Below are 18038 nucleotides of genomic sequence, written 5' to 3' on the forward strand. Positions count from 1 at the left end.
TATATAGGTGATGAGAAAAGGAAAGTGGGACAACTCCCCATTTAATTCAGTCAATGTACTGTAGCCAATCTGTGGGAGGAATCATTCAAACCCCAAGACCACTTTTCCCTCAATAAATAAATTTCCCTATCCAAATAACTGCTTAGACTCTTAGCTTCCTTTTGGCTGCAGAGATATAGCTAAAGGCAAAAGGCAAAAGACAAAAGCAAAACAATTTTCAAAAGGCTTTTAGAAAAGAAGTCGTCATCCCTGCATTCCCATGTCAGCATACTCTGACTCCTTACCATGATGGTTTTCATTCAGGCACGGTTGGGATCGGCTTTATGCTCTTGTGTATCGTCCAGCCCACAGTGGGTATATACTCTAATTGTTGACTCAAGATCAAAAGGTCCACCTAAATGAGTCTGAAGATTTTTCCATTGGTCAATGTACAGTTTGTTTATCTTTATTTTTATTCTTGTCTGGACCTGTGTTTTCATTAGTGTAGGGAAAGGGTTCCGAACATTTTTATCACTATTTTTATGACAGCCTATGGACTCCTCAGAATAATTTTTAAATGCGCAAAATACAAAACATAGGATTACAAAGGAAGTCTACTTGAATGACACAGTTATCAAAACATTTTTAAAAAGCAAGGTCACTGACCTGCGCTAAGAACCACCTCCTCTCCAGTGACAAAACTCCCTCTCCCATCGTACATGAAAACTGTTCTATAACTTATATACTTAGACTATGCATATGCCCTCCACTGAAGTGCTGCTTTGATATTTCATTAGTGCACGGCTCTGGCAAAGTCGTAGTATAGGCCTGGCAGAGGACAGTCTGTTACTGAAGGCCTGGCCTGGCTAAATTCAGTGCTCAATAGCAATTTGATCAAAGGATGAAGAATTTTGAAGGCTAGAGTAACTCACAAAGAACCCTAGAGGAGTTCAGATCTGCGTTGGTGGAGGAAGGACCCACACTTTTGGAATCACAGATGTCTGAGGTATTGAAGTATCCCATCTTCCAGAGGGGATAGTGGGGAATAATGAACAGCCAGACCTAAAGTTGGAAGAACTGGGTTCAGGTCCTCTGTGATTAGTTCTGTGATCTGGAATCAGAAAATAGGTTCAAATCCAGGCTCTGCTACAGTGCCTTGTTTGACTTTGGGCATGACTCTCACCTTCTCTGTGCCTCAGTTTCTTCTTCTCCAAAATGAGGGGAGGAGCTAAGCGATCTCTACAACCCCTTCAAGACTAAATCAATGATACTATGATATAATCTCTACGACCTGGTAGAACACTTCATCCCTCAGAGCCTCAGAGTCTTTATCTATAAGTTGAGAATAATAGTACCGTGCTGTCTATTTCACAAAGTTGAGAGACCCAACTGAAATAATGGACATGAAAGCCCTTTGTTGATTCTAAAACATTATACAAATGAAAGGTATTCTTGTTGTTGGCTGGACTCATGAAAAATTTATCTCCTACTCTGTTCCCTCTGCACCCGAGATAGAATCATTTCCTAAATGGAGGCAATGAAAAGACTTGAAAAGAAAAGTACATGCGTGTTGTGAGGTTATCTTAAAAATGGCCACTGTTGCTTATCAGAAAGTTAAGAGCTAGTTTCGGATGTGTGCCTTTAAGACTTCTCTTTTGGTGCTGGACCTTTCTGCAATTCCATAGTACAATGCCCTATTTACTTGTCTGATTGACTCCTCTTTCAGTTGGCTTTGGTCAGATTCCTCTGCCCATCCCCCTGGTCAGACCTTTTTTCATTGTTGCCTAAGATATGCTCATGTTACCCTTCCTCTTTAATTTGGCTTGGTTATCATTAGTGTGCTGCATAAAGGTTTCGCCAGTTGAAACTGGAAACCATGTCAGTTTGGCTAGCTTCAGCCTTGTCCATCCTCAGGCATCAAAGGTATCACCAGAGCCTCCCTTTACTCACCAAGCCCTTGCTATTGAGGGCTTTTGCTGGATTCTCCTTTCCAAAAGAAAAAAGTATAATGAAGTCTGTGGCCATTGGACATAGGACTAGTCTTCGCCTAAGGGCTCTGGTTTCAGACTAAGCCACAAAACCTTCCACACCCACTGAGATTCTGGTTTTCATTTTTCCCCCTCCTTTCATAATGGAGCATCGAGGGGAAAATTGTCAGAGCTCCCAAATTCATCAGAACTCAATAGAACTCAATGAAACATGCCCACTTCATTTGGAATTTGACACAGAGATTCCAACCCCACCAAAGAAAGCTCAGAATAAGACTCAGACTTGGAACTTGAAGAGGCCCACTGACTGCATCAGTTCAACAGAACCCATTCATGGCAGCCCCACCCATCTCTATTTATTCTGGAAACTCAGACCCGTGCCAAGTTTAGCTGCTCTCAGTGTCTTCTCACAGGTCCTAGGGAAGTCTTGTATTTCTTAGAATTTAGGTTGCTTGGTCTATTTGCTTTGTTATGCTATTCTTAGCTGGTATCACCAAATCCTAGGCTAATAAAAATAGCAATAGCAATAATAACTAGCATTTATACAGTGCTTTAAAGTTTGCAAAGCTCTATACAGATATTTTCTCATATTATCCTCACAACAACCCTGAGAGGTAGATGCTATTATTATTGCCATTTTATAGATGAGGAAACTGAGGCAAACTGGTCAAGTAACTTGGCAAGGGTCACACAATTAGTAAGTGCTTAAGGCTGGATTTGAACTCAGGTTTTCCTGACACCAGGTCCAGTGAATTCTTGCTAAGTAATGTTTACTTGGGCAAGCCTCATGGAAGTGGAGATGAGACCATCTACATAAAGATGGGGTTGGATTTCCCACAACCAATAAGGAGAAAGGCTAAACATCTGGCACCAGTCTTTCTTGCGAAGGGGGAAATAGCGTCATAAGAATGATGATGGTCAGAAGTAGATCATGGTAGAACCCCCAGCAAAGTGATGACACTTTGGGTAGTGAGTCTTATGTTTTTTCTCATCTTTGGGGAAATAATTCTTAGTCTCTTGGATTTATAGTTCTGAATTAATGATAAGCTCATCTGATGGTATTTGGTCTTTCTTTGCAGAAGGAAGTAGAGTGGTATGTAGAGATTTATTTTCACATTGAGATTTTAAAATACTTTTGAATGGCCTGGACTAAACCCCCAAGGCCCTCAGTAAAAACTATGGGAGCCAATGACTGGGCCCACAGCAACATGGATGGGACAGATTAAGGTGGGGACATGGCTGGCTCCATCAGCATGAAAAGAAGACTGGTGTGGCACTAGCCATCATTCCTTGTCTTAATATTCTTAATACATCATATGCTTCCATGACTTATCCTAACTTGAGACCATTGCTATGAACTCATTCTTCCTTATTAACTCTTGGATTTGGTTCCTTGTGAACTCTGGCTTGATCTTGCTTGACATTCTGATTATTCTCTCCAAGATGAGGACTGGACCACCTGTTTTGCCCCAAGATGGTTCCTTCCCTAAGACCCTGTTAATTATCCTAATGATCAGTGTTTAATTGCCCCCATTCCTCCTCCTGAATGGAGAGTAGACAGTTTTATCTCATGTAACTTCTTTATTCGCAAAACATTGTAGCCATACTCGCTTCTCGCTTCTGGGTCAGCATTGTGGTGGGTTCAGATATCCAGGGCAAATCACAGTGTCATCCTACTTTGCTTTGCTTCCTGCTCCCCAATATTTTTGGCCCAATAAAATCCAATTAATTTAAATTTCAAAGGGAACCGATGTGGTAGGGCTTGAGGAGGAGTCACAAAAGAGAAATGCTATGGCTTGGAGTGGGGAGAAGGACACTGTTGCCAGGTGGCCAGGCACAGTTTATGGACTTATATGCTGATAAAACAATATGTTGGGGGTAGGAAAGGCACTGACTACAGAGACTAGATATTTGGAATCCAGTTCCAAATCTTCCATTTATAACTGTGTGATACTAAGCAAGTTTGTCTCTTCATCTGTAAAGTGGGTATAATAGCAACCACATTACTTACCTGACCAGGTTGTCATAAAGATCACATTAGATAATGTATATGAAGTACTGTGGAAACAATAAAATGTTATACCTATGGAAATGAGTGTTATTGTTGTTATTTCTGTTGTATATGAAATTCAGATCCATTTTTTACCAGGTGAAAGGTAGTGTCATGTCCTTTCCCTCCAATGACTGCCTCCTGGAGTCATTGCCTACCCCCAACAGTAGGGTAGGACTCTTCAGACGATCAGAGCCCAGGTTGGCTTCTCCCCATTTGCCATACCCAAGGATGGTTCGGTAGATGAATCCATCAGCTCCATCCCTAGAGCCCCCCAGATTTCATCGGGCACCCAAACCAGCTGAATCCAGTCATTTCTCATCTGGCCAGATGTGTTTTCCTTTTGCATTTAGCTGCATCTCCTCTCCCTAGGCAGAAAAGCAATATAAGAGAAGTGTTCCAGCAAAGGGCCAGCATTCTGGTTTTAATGAACAACATATTCCTTTCTCCTAATGAATGACATGGAAGGTTTTAAGGGACTGTCTGGGAGAAGTGAAAGCCTTGTCTTTGACCTTTCCATGACCACTGACCTTTGCTCCCTTTATCCTTGAACTCTTGCCATCACAGGGGGACAGATTGTGGTGTGACGCACATGAGCACCCCAATGAAAAACAGCTACCCTGCTAGGCAACCCCTCAAAGGTCAAAACAGCCTCTCATTTCTCTAGATTAATTGGATTTCCTAATAACACCAAAACTCTTTTCTATTTAGCCTGCCTTCTTGACTGGTTCCTCCTTCTTAGTCTCCTCAGCCCCCGTTCCTCAGGGAACAATGATTAAAGCGCAGGTGTCATAAATACACATCCTCCTCCCCCTACATTTTTTTCACTCTGTGTATGTTTGGGATCATGTCTATACTGGGCCCTTCACTAGAACTGAGAAATTATAATTAAACTAACTCATTTACATAATGCTTTTGTTCTTGCTATTGTTCAGTCATTTTTCAGTTATGTCCGACTCTTCATCATTCTATTTAGGGTTTTCTTGGCAGAAATACTACACTGGTTTGCCATTTTCTTCTCCAGGTCATTTGGCGGATGAGGAAACTGAGGCAAACGGGATTAAGTGAGTTGTCCAGGGTCACACAGCTAATAAGTGTCTAAGGCCGGATTTGGACTCAGGTCTTCCCAGCTCCATGACTGGCACTCTATCCACTGTGCCACTTAGCTGCCTCATATCATGCTGTAAGGATTGCAAAACATTTTACATATGTTGTCCTCACTACAATTCTGTGAGAGGAGTGCAATTATTCTCTGTGTTTGACAGATGAGCAATCCGAGGCTCAGAGAATTTCAGCAGTGTCACATAGCTAACAAGTATCTGAGGCCAGATCTGAACCCAGGTCTTCCTGACCTTAAGGACAGCAATCTAATTAGACTATGCCACAACGCTTTGGTCAAAGGACCTGATACTCTTACTATTTGCCCCCTTATCATTCAGATTCCACCTGCCCTCCCCTTAAGTAGGATTCTTTCCACTGTTAGAACTCTGCGACAGTCTTTTGGCGACAAATTTCACTATTGGACCTCTATGGAATTTTGGTTCCATTTTTGCCTCCGTAGTTGTTGGTTTCTTGGAAAGGAAAATTTCTAGATCTGAAGGGTCACATTTGCATTCTCTAATGGTGAATGGTGTTTTTTTTTTTAATCTGGAAAGTAACTCTTCATGTCCATTTCCAGTTTTAATATTTCCATTATAGAGTAGTACAGATTTACATTTTTAATGACAAATTACTTTCACATCTGTCCTCTTAGCCTTAAAATGAACCAGGGCTTGTTTTGGGTTGGTGACTGGTATTATGTCCATTTTCTAGGTGAAATGATTGACTAAGGGTCGTATTGCTAAGGATAGAAACCAAGGATAGAAGGATATTTCCTGGCTTGTGCATTATCCATTCCTGGACTGCACTTTTCCTTCCTGTTCCTTAGGAAATGAATGCATTCCCTTCATTTAACTCAGCACACCCAAAGGGGGAGGGACCATTGGAAAAACCCTACTAGACTTATTGAGACAAAGAAGAGTCCTTTGGATGCAGCACATGGTGAATTGTTTTGTGTACAACATTGCAAAAAGGGTGGTGCTGGCTATATAGAAGGAAAGGAAAAAAACTCTTTCTTTTTTTTCAACTGGAAAACTTTTTTTATTATAGGTAGAGAGGGCTAGTTGGATGTAATTTAGATGATTTCGATTTTGCTGGCAATGTCCAAATTATCATAGTCTGAAACAAGTTGGACACAGCCCTTCTCTCCATCAGGCCAGAACAGTGTGTTGATCTTGGCTGTATTGATGGCATATACCTTCTTTGCCACCTCCTTAATCTGGTACTTGTTGTCCACAATGAAGACTAGAGTGTTATTATTCTCAGTCTTCATAGCAGACTCAGTGGTCAAGGAAACTTAATTATGGCAGAGTGATCAAGTTTGCTTCTCTTAGGAGTGCTTTTCTAAGGGTATTTGGGCTGCCTTTGAAGGCTTAGCGTCTTGGTTTATTAGAAGGTGAGGGACATTTGGATCTTCTTTTTGTGGCTATAGACACTCTTTAACACTGCTTCCTTGGCCTTTAAGAACTTGGACTTGGCTTCTGTCTTGGCAGTGGGGGTGGGGTGGGGGGAGGGCAGGGAACAACCATTTCTTTCTTTACCTTTGGCATTATCTTCAGGGAAAGGGAGAGAGGAGGAACTTCTTAGTTTGGTCTGGAGGAATGAAGTACAGAGAGTTGGAATTCCAGCCCCATAGGGTTGCTCCAACTTTCCCACACCCTTTAAATGATTTCTGTCCTTTTTAGATCTCTCTCTCTCTTTCTCTCTCTCTCTCACACACACACACACACACACACACACACACACACACACACAGAATTTATAGTGTCAATTTCCTTGTTTAGGTACTCTTTAAAGACCCCAAATAGCAGGGGAGGCAGAAATCACTACAAAGTTACAATTCCAGAAGGCAGCAAGAGAGCATGCTGGACACAAACATCTCACCATCATCCAGAGACCAGGATCTCAATACTTGCTCCTACATGTGCTTCCCTGCAGACCTTACCCCTAGCAACCTTCCCATCTCTGGAAAGTCCCCAAGCAGCCTTGCTGGTCACAAAAGGAGGTCCTTCTTCATATAGATAATGCCATTTTCACTGAGGACAAAGTGAGTCCAGAAGCTGTCAGGTTTGCAAAGTCTATGGAATCATAGAATTAAGAGAATCATAGAGTTAGAGGGGGCCTTAGAAATCACGTATTCTAAGCTCTTTGTTTTATAGATGAGGAAACTTTCCAAAGATGGAAAGTGACAAAGATGGAAGGATCTTAGGGATCATCTCCAGATAAAATTTATATTTCATTGATGAGAAAACAGAGGTTCAGGGATAAAATGACTTTCCCAAGGTCCCACAGAAAGTTAGTCATTAAATAATATTTATTCAGAGGCAATATGTGTATGGTGTTCCTTGAATACAATAACATGTTGTAATCTAGAATCTGTCCTTCATCCTCGAAGAGAACCAAAATGACATCTCTATGTTGGTGTCGAGGTACAGTATGTTTGACTGTGGCCAATCAGAGCAATCTGAACTCAGAAGGCTCTCCCACAGATCAGGCACAAATAGTCCGTATGAACATTCTGAGTGGAGATATCTCTAAATGTATGCATCTTACATTTCTTTGGAGCTACTGCAATTCTGCCTCACTCATAGAGCATAGGGCCTTCTTTGATATGGGTACTCCATGCTGGACAGTCCCTTGGCAGTGTCTCCCATGTCTCACCATTGACTTCAAAGTTCTTCACAGAAATCTTGAGAGTGTCATTGTAAACCACTTCTTCTGAGCTCCGTGTGAGTGGTTTCCTTGTGTAAATTCTCCATAAAATAGTCTTTTAGGCAAACATACTTTTGGCATTCCAAAAAAACATGGCCAGCTCTTTGGAATTGCACTCTCTGCAGTAGGGTTTGAATGATGGGCAGTTCAACTCAAGAAAGGACCTCAGTGTCTGCTACCTTATCTTGCTAGGTGATCTTCAGAACCTTCCTAAGACAATTCAAATGGAAGCTATTTGGTTTCTTGGTATGGTGCTGGTATACTGTCCAGGTTTCACAGGCATACGAGCATAAGCTCAGCACAATGGCTATGTAGACCTTCAGTTTGGCAGGCAGTCTAATATCTCTTGTCTCCCACATTTTCCTCTGGAGCCTCCTGAACACTGAACTAACTCTGGCAATATGTAACTAACCTTATCATGTATGTGGACATCCTTGGAAAATATACTGCCAAGGTAAGTGAACTTATCCACAGAATTCAAAATTTCTCCATATGCTATAACCAATGGTTCCATGTATGGATGATGTGGTGCTGGCTGATGGAAAACTTCCATTTTCTTGGTGTTAGTTGCTAAGCCTAAATTAGCACAAGTAGCAGTGAATCAATTCATACTTTGTTGCATCTCAGCCTCAGAAGCAGCATTGAGTATGTAATCATCTGTGAACAAAAAGTTGTGCATCAGCTCTCCCTTCACTTTAGTCTTGGCTTGTAGCCTTTTCAAGTTAAATAGTTTACTATCAGTGTGGTAACTGAGCTTTACGTCATTTTTATCCTCATTAAAGGTGTCTACCAACAATCACTGAAAATAAATAACATAATAAAAAAGGAGAGTTGGAAGGAATAGCATTGATTATCCAATCAGAGTTATGTCTAGGTGACTAGGATGAGGCTGCATTGACAGGAGTCCACTAGTTCCTCCTCCGCTCTGCCTTGTAGAATGCCTTCCTTTCTTTAAAACTCAGCCCAAGTTCCACCTTCCATATAAAACCTTTTCTGGTCCCCTCTCCCCAACTGCTGGAGCCAGCCTTCCCACACTACCTTGGATTTGTCTTGCTTTTCTTCTTCAGATGTTGTGCACGTACACATTGTCTCCTAGATAGAATGTAAGTTCCTTAAGGGCTGGGACTACTCCGATTTTTTTGTCTTCATATCCAGTGCCATGCCCAGTGTCTGCCACAGAGTAGGTTGTTTAATAAATGCTTACTGAATGATTTATTCACTAGGGTATAGTGTGTGCCACTTGCCTAGGCTATAAAAATGGCTGCTTAGGGCTCTGTATCATATCTAAGTCATTTATACCTCTTCATTTTATGGATAAGTGCACTGAGGCCCAGAAAGATGAAGTTATTGACCAAAGTCACACAGCTAATAGCAGAATTAAGGCTGAAATATGGGATACCTTCCAACTCTCCTTTCCATGTCCTACTTTCCCTGCCTGGCTGTCCTGCAAAATCTCTTATTTCTTCCCTTTTCCATCCCAAACCATGCCAGACATGGGTATTTCACTCAGCTTGCTGTCATAAATAGCCAAGAGATGTTAGCTGATAACAAAGAGGCATTTAATATGGTAGAGAGAACACACTGGCCTTGAGGAGAGAAAGACTTGGGTTTGAATCTCAGTTCTGCCACTTACCATCAATGTGAATGTGGACAAAATACTTAATGCCTGTGAACCTCAGTTTCCTCATCTACAAAATGGAACAGACAGTAATAATACCTCACAAGGTGTGTTGTAAGGATAATAGGAGATAATGTAGGTATAGGGAGAGCACTGATGGGGTGCAACTTTGAGAATGTACAACAAAGATTTACAACTCTACTACCTGCTAATAATGCTAAGCGAAGCCCCAGGGTAATCTGGGCAGAGCTAGAAGGCAAATACATGGTGAGAACTGGAAGAAATTTTCTCACCCCTCCATCAAATAGCAGGCAGGCCTGGGGTAGTGGTCTCTTAGACAGCAGCAAAGCAGTTCTAAGACCAACTTGACCTAATTGCTTCAGGTACTGACTGGGTGTGGCTGTGGATTTGTCTCACAAAAGAAATAAAATAAGACTGAAATAGCTCCTAAAAGTGTTCTGACCACTCCCATTCAGAGAACGGGCTTCATAGCAGCTACATTCCTGTAGAAAACCAACCTATGGAAGCTTATCAGAGAAAGCAACTCAGTAGATAGATGCCTTGTCTGCTGGCTATTTGGGTTGGGAAGAAAAATCTCTTTCAACTCTTATCATGGAGCTGACAGCTAATGCTAGTTATAGAGGATATCCTGGAGCATCATGTTAACAAAACTTAGGGACAAAGTGGAGTTCTTGACCTTTGATCTATGTTCCCATTAATAGCACCCAGATAACTTCTCTTTACATAGGGAAAGTGATTTATAACTCAAGGACTATATAAATGTGAGTTGTTATTAACAGTTTCTTTGTATTACTCCTTTTCTGGGATACTGCATTTTCACACTCAAAGGAATGAATCTCTAGTAATGGAAATTTGGACAGTCAGTGGAATGAGAGATATTTGGAGAATGGAGTTCTACTCAAGCCCTTCCAATTTCACTTAAGTAGCCACTTATTCACATAATTTGGGATATAAAGTATAAGGTCTTAGAAATGAAGATCACCTTAAAATGAGACCTATTTAATCTTCCAATTATTAAGTCCCCTGGTAAAGAATTTAAAAGGGTTCAACCTAACGTTGCATTTTGTTCTCATTTGGTATACCTGGTGAGAGATAAAGTGACTCGCTTATGGTCACATAGTAAATAAATGGCAAAGTCATACCTTAAACTTAGATATTCTAAATTAAACCCAGTGCCCCTTTCATGATACCACAATTCCACTGGCATTAAAATTTGGAATATGGGATAGGATTTGGTGATGAAGAAAGGGTAAAGATAGAAATAAAATGAAGGCCAAAGTGGGCAAAAACATTTGCCTCCAATGGAATCATAGTAAGTGACTGTAGAAAAGGTCAAACTAAGCAAAAAGACAGAGGTAATTGGTAGGTTGTGGTGACAGTAACACTCTATAACATATTATCCCTGAAAAGGATGGGGTCTTTACCTTTAGATTTACCTAGCTTTGAAGTCAAAGGCTTTGTTGGTCCCATAGTCAAATTTTTCATGTGGTCTTTTTTAAAAAAAAAAAATGTATCTTTGACAGTGCTAGAGGCAAGTTCCTAGAGACCAAAGTTCTTTGTCCTGGGAGCTGGCCCATCCTGGTCTGTAACCACTCACCCCTAACCTAGGAAGCACAGAATGTGAGGGCAATATTAAGGTGGGAGGGGAAGGTAAATCTAGGGGAGTGGGGGGAGAGGAACTTTTGATTTCCCACACTCATCCAACCCTTACATGTAGTTCAGACCCAGTCAGTGGTGGAGAATGGGGGCAAAGTGAATTGTGGGAAGAAGCCAGGTTGGAAACATTCTCTTCTCTTCCCCTTTGTCATGAGAGAGCTAATCCAGAGTCATTCTGAAGTATGAACCCCCACAACTCTGCTCTTTCCCTCCATATCCTCATGCATCTCAGAAACATGATTATCCTTTTCTTAGAAATTTCCATTGTGAACTAATAATTTTCTTCTCTGCATAATTGACATCTCAAAGCTTTAGCTGTCAGTAAGAAGAAGCTAGAATCATCAATATCTAGATTAAGTGTCAGGAAAAGAACACAGAATCTGGAGTTAGTGTTCTGGATCTGCCATTTATAAGGTATAGGACTTTGGGTGAGTCACCTCCCCTCTCTGACCTTCAGTCTCCTCATCTGCAAAATATTTGTACTACTTTTCAGGGGTTGTCATCGGGATCAAATGTTCACGTGTAAAACAAGGGAATTAGACTGGATTGTCTCTGAGGCAACTTCGAGCTGTAGGTCTGTGATCTCACGATTATATCTCATGATCCTATGATCATGACAAGCAAAATTCTTTACTTATCATATTAAGAGATATACTTGTGAGCTATTATTATTATCAATGAAAGCCCTTCCCTTTCGTCTTGCCTTCTATGTGGATAGAAAACTAAGATTCTCTGTTAGCTACATCATAGACCTTTGCAGGCAGCGTGGTGTTGAGGAAAGGCAGCTAGATTTGGGGAGAGGGAACCTGGGTTTATGTACTAACTCCACCACTTAAAACTTGTGTGACTTTGCAAGTGATTTCATCTCTCTGGGCCCTAGTCTCCTCATTTATAAAATAAGGATGTTGGACTAGATGAACTCCATCTAATATCCCTTCCAGATCTAAATCCTAAGATAATTCATTATAACAAAATGTGTTAAATCATCTGCTATATACAAAATATTGTCCTAGACACTGGTAATATGAAGAGTTCATTTTCATGAACTCTGAAATTCCTTTATCTGATCATAAACTATTGTCATTCCACCACTTCTTCTGCCTTAGATCCCGTATCCCTATTTTTCATCCTCACTCTGACCTCCAGTTCTTTTTGAGGCTATCACCCTTACACTGGCTATATTTTCCTTTTCCCATTTTGAATCCTTGCTGAACCAGTTCAACTCTACACCGTCCTCTTCTCTCTGTCCCTTTTCCCCTTATGCCATCATTAATCTGGCCCGGCCAACTCTCAGCCTTAGACTACTCCCTGACTTCACTCTATTCACATGCTGCTGAACAAAGCTGGAAGAAATCACAAAATCATACCAACTGGGTCCACAACGAACTCAACTGGGCCCTCACTGTAGCAAGGCAATTCTTGCATGCCTTCCCCATCAATTCACTATCCCACTTGGGAAAACATGTTTTCCAAACCTTTTCATCCTTCCTCAAACATTCCATGGCTCCCATCCCCCCACCATCTTGGCTGAAAACGTTGCTTCGTGTTCCCTGAAAAAAATCGAGACCATTTGCTAAGAGCTCCCTTTTCTCTCCCTCCTTCAGATCTTATATCACTCAGATGCTTTCCACCATTATCTCCTCTTTCACCTCTATCTCATGGGTAGAGATGGTCTTTCTCTTTTTAAGTACCTTTATCTTTGCCAAAGCTAACACTTTTATATGCAGAAGTTTACCATTCCAGTTGGTCTTCTCTAGCAGGTTTCCGCCTTTCTCATACTCACTGTCTTGCTAATCTTCAGTCTCTCCTTGTCTACTGGCTACCTCCATATTACCTACAAATAGGTCCGTGTCCTTCCCATCCTCAAAATCCCCGACTTGATCCATCCATTCCCACTAACTACCATCCTATGTCTTTCCTTCCTGTTGTGGCTAAGCTCTTTGAGAAATCCATCTTTAATTGGTGTCTCCATTCCCTTTCCTCTCCCTCTCTTCTTAACTCTCAAGTCTGGCTTCTGACCACATCATTCCACTGACATTGCTCTCATCAAAGTTACCAGTGATCTCTTAATAGGCAAATCTAACAGTTATGTGCAGGCACTGTGCCTAATGCTGGTTTTCCTCCTACCTGCCTGAGCACTCCTCAGTCTCCATTGCTGGATTTTCATACAGGTTGTGCCAACTAACCATGGTTCTGCCCTGGGCCCTCTTTGCTTCTCTTTCTCCTCTATTTCACCCTGCGATTTCGTAAGTTTTCATGGATTCAATTACCATCTCAATGCAGATGAGTCTCAGGTCTGTTAGTCTAGCCCAATCTTTCTTCTGACATCCAAGCTCACTTCTCCAATTGACTATGAAACATCTCCAAAAGGAAGTCCTATTAAGGGAACAAGCATTGATTAAGTACCTATTATGGGCCAGGCACCCTGCTAAGAGCTTTACAGATATTGTATCACATGATCCTCACAACCCTGTGAGGCAGATGCTATTATAATCCCCATTTTATATTTGAGGAAACTGAGGCAGACAATGGTTAAGTGACTAGTTGCCAGACCCAGTCATAGACATCTTAAACTGAGCACGTCCAAAAGTGAACTCATTATCTCTTCCCCTCTTCCTTTTTCCCCTGATATAGTCAAGGGTACCAACATTCTCTTAGCCACTTAGACTCACAACCTAGGGGTCATCCTCAGCTCCTCACTCTCTTTAACTCTTCATATCCAATAAGTTACCAAATGATGTTGTTTCTCCCTGCATAACATCTCTCCTCTATGCCCCTTTTCTTCTCTAACATGGCGCCACCCTCATGATAGCCGTTATCATCTCATACCTAGATCATTACTAGTTTTTTTCCCTGTTTCAAATCTCACCTTAGTATGTTCTAAACACATTGTAGTTGCTCAATAAGTACTAGGTGGTGTAGCAGATAGCTGTGTGACCCTGGGCAAGTCACTTAACCTCTGTCTGCCTCAGGTTGCTCAACTGTAAAAAATGGGGATAAAAATAGTTCTTACTTCCCGGAGTTGTGTGAGCATCAAATGTGATAATATGTGTAAAGTACTTAGCATAGTGCCAGGCATGTAGTAGGTACTTAATAAATTCCTTTCCCTTCTGAAATTCCATCTTCTAATCTCCCTCCCAGTTCTTACGTTCTGTGATTCTATGAATGAATGAATATCACATTCCCATGACCATCTCTTCACCAACTCTCACCCTAGTGAATGAAAGCTCTAGTCACAGAGGAATATCAGCAATATGGGGCATATTGTTAACTTGAAAAGTCAGACAGCCAGAGCTACTAATAGTAGCTATAAGTAGCCAAAGCTATTCATAACTTCATTGATCAGAGTTTGGTGTGGTTGAAACCAAGGTTGTAGATTCATTTCTTTCCACCCAGAGGTTTGGTAACTTCACTTTGTCCATGGTCACTAACTACAACCTCAAGTTGCCAGCTGTTTTGCAAGAGTATGTCATATATATACACACATATATACATACATGTATATATGCATGTATAGGTGTATACATACATATATACACATGCATGTATATATACACATACACATGCATATGTGTGTATGTATGTATGCATGCATATATATGTAACAGTTCAAATAATTTTTTGTAGTACCTCTACAGAGTATATGATATATACATGTGTGCATGTGGGTGTGAGAGGAATGGAGCAAAGTCAATGCTATTACCACTGTATTCTCATAATAATGCCCATAGTTTAATTTTTGTGAGGACCAATGCTTTCTTTCAGACCCTGCTCAATTTCAAGTGCATGGTTCTCAGCAGTGCTAGAAGCCATGGGAAGATATAGATTAAAGAAAACCTGAGGCTTGACACTGTCTGGCTAGAAAATCCTGCTAAAAATTCAAATGTGCTGCCCCTTGCTCCACTCTTCATTAGATTCCTAGTGCCTTGCCTATATTTATTGATCCTGATTTGGCTCATATACTTCATGCCACCCTGTTAATGATCAGGGTCTGTACTGGTTTTGGTTCTGACTCTTTCCTTTAAACTGTTCACTTAGATCTGGATTCTGGATTATTTCTTGTGGATTTTGAATACTGAAGCCATATGGGCCACAGGCCTTAATGGCACTAGTCTATCTTGACAAATATTTACAAATGGTCTTCCCCTCTCTGTCTGTCCTATTGGAAGATAATTACCAACAGATTACAGCTCCTAATGTTATTTCCTCCCAGCATCCTCCTTATATTCTTGGATGGGATGTCAAATTGTAGTTGTCTCTAAATCTTCGTCTGTCCAACACCACTCCTTCAAAAGTGTAGACCATTTCTCACTTCAGTAAAGAATATGTTTCCAAACCCAACTGCCAAATATGCACAAGCACCCCGTACAAAATGAAACTGGGTGTTTTCTCAAGATCTTATCTATTGTTAAAAAAAAGAGGCCTCTCTCTCATCCCACCCCCATCCTATCATATCAACACATGAATGCTTTTTTATGAAATGAAAATCTATTTTCTAGCACATTAGGTCCTCTACTCTGGGTGGCATTCATCACTGTGCATATCTAATATCTGTAGCTGACCCCTAATTCTTTAGCTTTCTGTCCTTGAATCATACTAAACCAAAATTAAAACCAGTAGACCCCTTTGGGGCTTTTGAATTAAAAAAAATTTTTAAGCCAATGCATTTGGTGTTTTAAGCAAGATACCACCATGTATTTATGAGAGTTTAATAAGTTCTTCCATTAATAACATAGACAAACTAATTTACCAGAACGTGTCTGTTTTAAACTTTGGGAACAAAGAGTGGGAGTATGAAAATCAATCTTCCCTTTGTACTTGAGCCACTGACCCGTTAAAGCTTTGAAGATCATTTCTTTAAGAAATTGTGAGGAGTTATTTAACTACAAACAGCAGCTACCTTCCCATTCCAGCTGCGTAATCAAGCATAATAAATTAGAGTTAAGAAAATAAAGGTTGACTCCATTTTCCCCCCTTATAACTGCAAATCCTTAATAGCACTTTGACAAATCGGCCTGCAGCAGAAAGCAGCAAACATTCTTTCCGCTGGAGCTGGTTAGGCAAGGCAGGAGTCAGTTATTTTAGACATATTCTTGCCTGCAAAGCTGTTTATGAGAACCCCAGGTTTTACCTTTGAAGCGGGAATTGATAAAGTTGCCTGTCATTGGGAACCATAAGCAATGCTGTCCCAGGGAATATGACTTAACCATGGGGTAGGAACAATATCAAGACAATTTCCTTTCTTTGTTGTTGTTATTTTTTCCCCAGGTACAAGCCTAATCCCTTGACTTCCCACCCACCTGATCAAAACACCGAAGGCACTTGTTTGTGCCTGGCCATGTGAAAGCTAAAGAAATCCTGTTTTTAAACAGTGGGTCAGCATTCCTGATTTTGAGACGTTCCAAAAACTTTTATTAAAATTTGGTCGGTTTGGTGTGGAAAGGGTCAAAAGGCTCTTTTTAAAGTGTTTTTCTGGTGTAAAGAAGGTACTGGGGCACAGCCACCTAATTGAACCCATACCTAAAAGAGCTACCTCTGCCACATGCCAGAAAGAAAGATGGATTTAGAATCAGAAGACCCAGGTTTGATTCAGCTCTGCTACTGTGTTAGCTGTGTGATGGTGGACAAATCACTTTCTTTCTCTGGGCCTCAATTTCCTCATCTCTAAAATGAGGATTAGGGGGGCTAGATGATCACTATGGTCCCTTCCTAAATTTAGAGTCGTATAAATAACTGATATGTATATAACAGTTTAAAGTTAACAAGGTTCTTGACCTCCATTATCTCATTTAGGCCCCATATCAACCCTCCGAGGTAGATACAACAGGAAATACTATCCCCATTTAATAAATGAGGAAACTGAGGCTGAGAGATATCAAACGACAAGTACATATTCACCTAGCTCATAAGCATCAGATTTGAGCCCAGGTCTTCCTTATTTCACGTCGAATCCTCTCTCTACTATGTTCACGGTAGCCGTATCATACTGTTGACTCATTGAATTTGCTCAATCCCTACCCAAATCTTTTCCAGATGAACAATATACAATTGTGCTTTTCCTATATTGTAATTGTGAAGTTGATTTTTTAACATAACTATAAGATTTTACATATATAGTTATTAAATTTCATCTTGGATTAGCCAGAACATTTTAACCTATCAAGATCTTTTTGGATCCTGATTCATCATCCAGTCTTTTAGGACCCCATGTGAGTTTTGTCATCAGCAAATTTGATCAACATTCCTTGTATGCTTTGATATAAGTCAATGATTTAAATGGTTAAACAGCCCATGACCAAGATTAGATGACTAGGGAAGTCAATTCAGACTTCCTTCCAAGTTGACATCAGATCATTAATGATAACTTTTTGAGTCTAGCTATTTGATGAACTCTAAAACCACTTAAAGATCCTGTTGTCTAGCACATATATCTCCATCTTTTTCACAGGAATTTCATGAGAGACTTTGTCAAAGACTTTGCTAAATCTTTATGAATTATGTCTACAGCATTCCCAAGATCTGCTAGTCTAGCAAACCTATCAGAAAGAGGAAATGGGGTTGGTCTAGTTGATGAAACCAGACTGGATCTTTGTGATCACTGCTTCTTCTTCTAGATGTTTACTAACCATCCCTTTAACAATTTAAGATTTTCACAAGAATCAAAGTGAAGCTCACTGACCCAGGTTTCAGACATTCTTTTACCTTTTTTTTGAACATCAAGCTACATTTGCTCTGTCCTGTTGACAACCATCCCATTCCCCATGATCTTTCAAAGATCAAGTAATCTCATCTGCCATTTCTTTTGGCACCCCTAACTAAACCTAACTTGGTGTCTTGAAGTCATCTATTTAGTTAGTTGCTTTCTTGCTTTCTCCCTACTTATCTTGAGTATCAGCTCATTGAGGGTCAGTGAAAG

The sequence above is a fragment of the Vombatus ursinus genome, unplaced genomic scaffold (genome assembly GCF_900497805.2).
Source record: "Vombatus ursinus unplaced genomic scaffold, bare-nosed wombat genome assembly UNPS02009205.1, whole genome shotgun sequence".
Taxonomy (NCBI): domain Eukaryota; kingdom Metazoa; phylum Chordata; class Mammalia; order Diprotodontia; family Vombatidae; genus Vombatus; species Vombatus ursinus.